Source organism: Solanum lycopersicum, chromosome 4 (genome assembly GCF_036512215.1).
Source record: "Solanum lycopersicum chromosome 4, SLM_r2.1".
Lineage (NCBI taxonomy): Eukaryota > Viridiplantae > Streptophyta > Magnoliopsida > Solanales > Solanaceae > Solanum > Solanum lycopersicum.
Window position 1 is genome coordinate 33119321 of NC_090803.1, and position 7062 is coordinate 33126382.

Genomic DNA, 7062 nt, shown 5'->3' on the forward strand with positions numbered 1-7062 from the left:
TTCTATAGTTAGAATCTGTTTGAATTTGAGAATCAATTTTATACTTGAAATTAAAAGACATACATTGTGGCTTGACTGAAAATTACCAATTACAAGACGAGTAAGGTTTTCGTGTTCTATTCCAATTGAATATTGTTTCAAGTCGATTCTTCTGATGAATCTCTTTATTTGCATTCATTCACACTTTGAGAGCAAAAAGAGAGTCTGGTTGAAGTTAAAAAGATAGACAAAATATAGCAAGTCAGCAACCAAGAAGCAAGTTGACTATAAAACCAGAGACACACACAAGAAGAAAGACACATCTAATTTTCTGTATATTACATCTGTTGTGCTCACAATCTTTTTTGGGACATACAAATAGCACAACAATACAAACAAATATGAACCTAAATATAAAAAAGTCAGAATGTTTGTTTACAGTTGTTTGCTGTAGTAGGGCTTTTCATTTCCCGTTTAGGACAGCTTTTTAAGAGTACTGCATCAAGGTATGAATAGTTGTGTCATCATCAAAACTCAAGGAGGCCACTGACACCGTGCACCCCAACACCAATGAAAAGGGACTCTGTATCAGGACTAAAAGACATTCCTGACATTTCACCGAAGAAATCAATTTCTTGCTTGACCTCTTATCCACTTTTAACATCAAAAACATGGACAAAATCTGAAGGCTCCGCCATAGCCACAAATCTTCCATCAGATGTGTAGCGTATAGACTGAATAGGTCCTAGATTACCCTTCAAAACAGTGTCTGACTTGGACAGGTTCCGAACATCCCATATTCTGCACGTCTTATCCTGGTTCCCTGTTGCAAATGTTTGACCATCAGGATACCAGAGTTAATATCTCAGATGGTCATTCAACTTTGCACTCTTCTCTCAGAAAGTCACTCAACTTTCAGTTGTCACTGAAAAGTCACTCTACTATTGCTTTCTTCTCAGAAAGTCACTAAACTTTGAATTTTAACTCAAAAGTCACTCAACTATCTTGTCTTTTCTCAAAAAGTCACTCAATCTATTAAATTATTTTTTAATTAAAAATTGTTGATATTAATTATTTATATAACAAACTAAAAATTTTAAAAAATAAATTAAACCATTTAGTGATTCATCCACCTAACCCGACCCATTAAAAAATATGATATGACCCATTTTGTTTTGTCTTTAATCCTAAATTAATCCCTCTCTTTAAACCTTGAATTACGATTAAAGACAAAATAAAATGGGTCATATCATATTTTTAATGTGTCGGGTTAGGTGGGGGATCACTAAATGGTTTAAATGGTATTTTTATTTTTATAAAAATTTTGGTTTGTTATATAAATAATTAATATCAATAAATTTTAATTAAAAAACAATTTAATAGATTGAGTAACTTTTTGAGGAAAGAGTGAATAATTGAGTGACTTTTGAATTAAAATTTAAAGTTGAATGACTTTCTGATAAAGAAGTGCATAGTTGAGTGACTTTTGAGTGAATTGAAAGTTGAGTGACCATCTGAGATATTAACTCCAAGATGCCACGCTGATGCAAATGAGTAGCCCACCTGTCAAGATAAAAGAGAAAAAGTCTGTGAACAATGGATTTTTGTTAGTAGACTGCTAATCTACCCCTGATTATACTAATAATTTTAGATATGCAAACGTAATGTTCCATCACTGGAGTCAACCAATATACCTTTGCGATCATCCCCAACTATTATGAGAAGCCTACCATTAGGGCTGAGTAATGTATGCTGTGTGAGCATAAAAAAGAATTACATAATATATCGAAACAAAATGTATACCACTGAAAGATCATTGGTATCATAAAACAGGTGAATACAAACTTATATTCACTGGCCAGGGAAACTGGAATGATTAGACAATTAAAATTTTTCCATATCGAAATCTCTGACTCCGGAATCGCTATTTGAAACTATAACATGAAGTGCACCACTACAAATATAGAAATTATAGCTTCATCCTCACTAAGAAAAGAAAGTATATCCTTATCGATCGAGAAAGGTTCAGGCAATAAGCAAGATGATGCAATGCCTAGTAATGTTGTTAATCTCAACACCAGTGGTCACTGCATTATCATGGTACGCTAGGGGATAGCATAAGCAAACTCCAGGCTTTTTTAAATTCAGCACATATGTAACAAAAATACATACGCTTCTTCATGTTTAGCAAATTTGATGAAAAAAGCTAAACATGAAAACGAGGGTGGGGACAGTTCTACTCAATTATATAATGTAAGGACGACATTGACTAACCTGACTATAAGTTCTCCTTGCAATATACCAGCAACAAGCAACTTATCTTTCATAGCAAGAGTGCTTACTCGGGTCTCCGTGAACCCCTCTAAAAGGCTTTCAGGATCTTTCTAATAGAGAATTAAGAGAAAAAGAAAGGAGTGAAAAGGATATCTGTTATAATCTGTGTGTCCACTACCAGTCAATGGACTATATCCCTTGACACATTAAAATAATAATCACTGTAAATAAGAGAAGATTATTTAACATAGTCAGTTTACGTGGAAACCTCCTTGCTGAAGGGAGTAAACCACGACCTGTCACACAAGATTTCAAACCGTTTCACTATCTTCACAAGCAAAGTAAATCGGTTACAACAAAGTGAGAAGAAGTTATTAATCTCACTATCAAGCAACAACTCTATTGCTTGAAGAGCCTAAGAAGATATGACTCTTCCCACTAAGCTATCACCTCTAGACAACTTAGGAAATTCTAAGCAATCTTACAGACTGCCCACTAAATCACCTATCTACTGATGATTTAAACTTTTCTAAGCAACACACAGGTTGCCCACAAAATTAGTTGAGTTAACTAACTTAGAATTTACAGATCAGAATAAACTGAATCCTTTATAAGTTTTAGGATCAATTTACAATTTCAGATCAGAAGAAATACTTCTAAGACACATACACTATCTTCACTTCAGTTTGAATCGTATGTTGAATTATTTATTCTCTATGATTTTCTCAGCCTTTGCAAAAGTTCTTGATATGCCTTTTCAATTTGTAAAAACTGAGTTGTGAATGTGGAGTTGTTATGTTTTTGTAGAAAGGTGTCTAACCTTAAAGCTATGCCATTGGTTAAGGTTTCTGACGTATATGCCGCTTCTTCCACTATTGGAGACTGTGCACCAACTTTTTGTACTTTCTCCAGCTAGCAGCAAAAAGCATATTGAGCTGAGAACCAGGTTCCTTCACAAGGTCCCTGTATTTGTAAAATCATCAAAACTACAAATACCATTTTCCCCTCTTTGATCATCAAACAATAAACCGATCCCCAACAAATCTTCTATCTCTCCATGATATTGGCAACATCACACCTTTTATCCTTTCCCCTAACAATAATCACACCTTGAGCAATTTTTGATCTTTTCCCTTGACTTACACACAACCATACATGTTCCCCCTGACTTGCATGCCCTAAGTAAATTTTCCTTGAGCGTAAGCAATTTCAACTCTGACACACAGCCATACATTATAGCCCCTGATTTGCATGTTCCCCCTGAATTATGCATACCAAAGCATAAAAATCCCCCCTTTTTGGCATCATAAAAAAGAGAAACAATAAACTTACAATACCAATACGACAGTCATGTAAGATCATATCCCTGTGGCAATCAAGAATAAGAAAAAACAACAGACAATAGACATTAGCCAGAACAAAATAGGAATAAAATTCATTGTAAAACAAGAAAGAACATTCAAATACATTAAATTTAAACTAGGGCTCAAGAGACCTTGCAAATGTGCCACATAAAAAAATACAAAGGGAATTGACAGGACAGACTATGAGGGGGGATGATGATAGGAAAGGGTCTGAATGATGAGGGTAAGACTAGCATTTGCATCATTATTGTCCTTGATTGCTTTCTCTTGCAAAGACATAATCTTGGCCCTCAGTTTTGCATTTTCCTTATGAAGTTCTTGAACTATGGAGGTACCAGGTCCCTCAGTCTGCACCTTGAGTATTTTATCCTTGAGAATGACAATTTTTGTATCCTTGCTGCTCAACCTCACAGTCATCTCTTCTAACTCATGCTTCATCTAATCCTTCTCTTCAATTAACTGAGACACTTTACTCTTAGGATTTCCCTTTCCATTAATGCATTCACATTCAACCAGAGTAGTCTCAGTGAATGATTGCTTGTAAGTCCTTACTTTTCCAACTATGAGTGGAATGTTTAGGTACTTGAATACTTTTGTCAATAAGTATCCATAACCCATTCCATGCTTCCCTTTCCATTCAATGACAATGTTGTATATGTGTTCAAGAATGAGTGTTGGAAGATCAAGTGATTCAAACTTGCACAAGGATTCCATAAGAAATAAATCCGATGAAGTGGCAGAAGTTCTCTTCTTTGTTCTGGGAAGAAGAACCTTGTTGACAAATTCAAAGATCAGCTGATATTCACTTTTCATTAACTTCTTGAGCAAACCAACATATCGAATTGTAGGAACCTTGGAGCATACCTCGACAAATTCAACAGAACCAATTTTCCTAACCACAAACTTGATACCTTCTTGAGGTACCCCTAAAATATTTCCCAATAAGTCTTCATCAAGATAGATTTCTATGTTTCTATCTCTTGTCTTGATACTTCCATCTTCTTGAAACTCAATATTGTAGTAGAACTCACGTAGTTCTTTCTCATGGATAACAAGAGACTTGGTGTCAAATAGGTGTATGTGTGCTGTGATTGTCCATTGTTTGTTTGTTGACAGATGTGTCATCCACATGTACTTGTGGACCAGGTCCCTGTTCATACTCTTTAGGGTCCACTTCAGAAGTTTTCCTCTTTCTTTTTCCTTTATCCTTAGCACCACAAGCTTTAGTTGTTCCTTTGGGTTTCTTGGTGTTATCTTTCTTCTTTAAATTTTGTTTCAAATAAACCACAATTTCCTTATCAGGGTCCTCTTCATATTCCGCCCCAGATACCTCTACCACATCTGACAACGGTATTTGGAATTTTAACACTTAAAAGTTCTCTTCCTTTGAATTTTGGCAGTAGATTCAACACTCACTTTCATAGAATCAGCCAACATTTTCTTGGAGTAAGATCTTGTAAAAGGTCTCCTTCTAGACTCAACTTCAACAACCTTTTCTTTTCCCTTTTTTGAGATGGACACTTCTCTCTTCTTCAGCAGCCATTGAATGGGAGGATTATCATCCTCCGTGTCCGTATAATCTAAAGACGAATATCTTCCAAAATATGGGGTTTTGTCAAGCACACTTTGAGTTTCTCTGACCTCTTCATCCAAAAAATTTTCATTTTCTTCCAGTAGGGATTCTTCCTTTATCATTTTAAGAATTTCTATAACCAAAATTTCACTAGGAGCCAAGATGTTGGACTTAGACGTCTTGCTATCTGTTAGATCTCCCTCAAAAAGATGATTGGACAACATTTCTAAATGAGGACCAGGCTAAGGGGAGAGAACATGGTTGTTTAGATCAAGGGAAGGAGAAGGATGTTGAGAACTATCTAATGCAAGGTTGACTGTATAAGTAGTCAACACTTTGGATTGAGACCCAGCAGATTAAGGTGTATAAAATGACACAGGGTCGATTTCACTTAGAGATGCAAGCATCTTCTTCGATGAAGATGATGGTTCAGACATTTTACCAAGAGCTACGAAATAAGCAGTAATGGAGAAAGAGAAAGAAGAAAAGGATCTTAGGGTTTTCCAAGAGAGAGATCAGAAATATGTAAGAAGAGCAAGAGAGAAGAGGAAGATGTATTAAAAAAAGAGAAACAATGCCAAGTCCCTTAGATTAGACGTGTCTCTTGGAGTTAAGCGATCTGACAAATTGTCATAATGACTGATGACTGACACATGGACATTTAGACGATACCTTTTCAAACCAGTTTTAATATAATGTGAAGAAAGCTAACCTCTGCAAGGACCAGGTCCCTTATTACAAGTGAAACCCCATTCTTGAATAGTTCTGGTCATACTTTATTTCTGTACTTCTTCATGAATGTATACCTGCAATAGGTACAATATTGACCTTACCGATATAGTTTATTATTAGTAAAGAGGACACTTGCACTGCAAATTTTAGCCACTAAGGAAATTTCATGCTTTTGAATGACTTTAGGTCAATTTGGATTCATCATTCCCAACTTCAGCCAGTTACTCTCAAATTGATCTGTGCTGAGAGCTTTGGTGAAGATGTCTGCAATTTGATCCTCTATACTTCAATATTTCAGAAAAATATTTCCTTTTTCAACATTATCTCTCAAGAAGTGATGCCTCACATCAATATGTTTTGTTCTCTTATGTTGAACTGGATTTTTCCCCATACTAACGGCACTGGTGTTATCACTCATAAGATGAATTGACTTTATGCACACTCCAAAATCTTTTAAGTGTTGCTTAATCGAAAAAAGTTGTAGCTACATATTTAGCTTCAATCGTTGAGAGACCCACATAATTCTATTTCTTTGTTCCCTAAGAGATAAGAGAGCACCCAAGAAAATGTGCCATGCCTGAATTACTCTTCCTGTCTACTTAATAGCCTATGAAATCAGTATCAACAAACCCGACTAGATTAAAAGAATCACCAGCTGGATAGAATAGGACCAGGTCCCCTATTTTCTTTAGATATTTTAATATCCATTTGGAAACTTTTAAATGAGAATCTTGGGGACATGCTTGAAATCTAGCACACATTCCAACACTATACACAATGTCAGATCTACTAGCAGTTAAGTATAAGAAGTACTTAATAATGCCTCGATACATGGTTTGATTCACAAGAGGATCAACTTCATCTACTCCAATCTTGGAATTTGTTCCCATAGGTGTATCTATAGGTTTGGAATCAATAATGTTGAATTTCTTTAGCTATTCCTTTGTGTACTTCTCTTGATTGATTGAAGTACGTTATGATGATTGCTTAACTTTCAGCCCCAAAAAGAAAGTTAGTTCACCCATCATGCTCACCTCGAACTCGTTTCCCATTAAAGCAACAAATTCTTCACACAAGTGTTCAGATGTAGCCCTAAAAATGATATCATAATGAGCAGTTCTTGTTCCCTTTTCATCAAAA

General features: G+C 35.5%; 1 pseudogene; it reads right to left on the bottom strand.

The window, feature by feature from the left end:
- Window positions 1-235: 235 nt before the first annotated feature.
- LOC101248872 (uncharacterized) lies at window positions 236-4034 on the bottom strand (annotated as a pseudogene).
- Between the last annotated feature and the right edge of the window lie 3028 nt (window positions 4035-7062).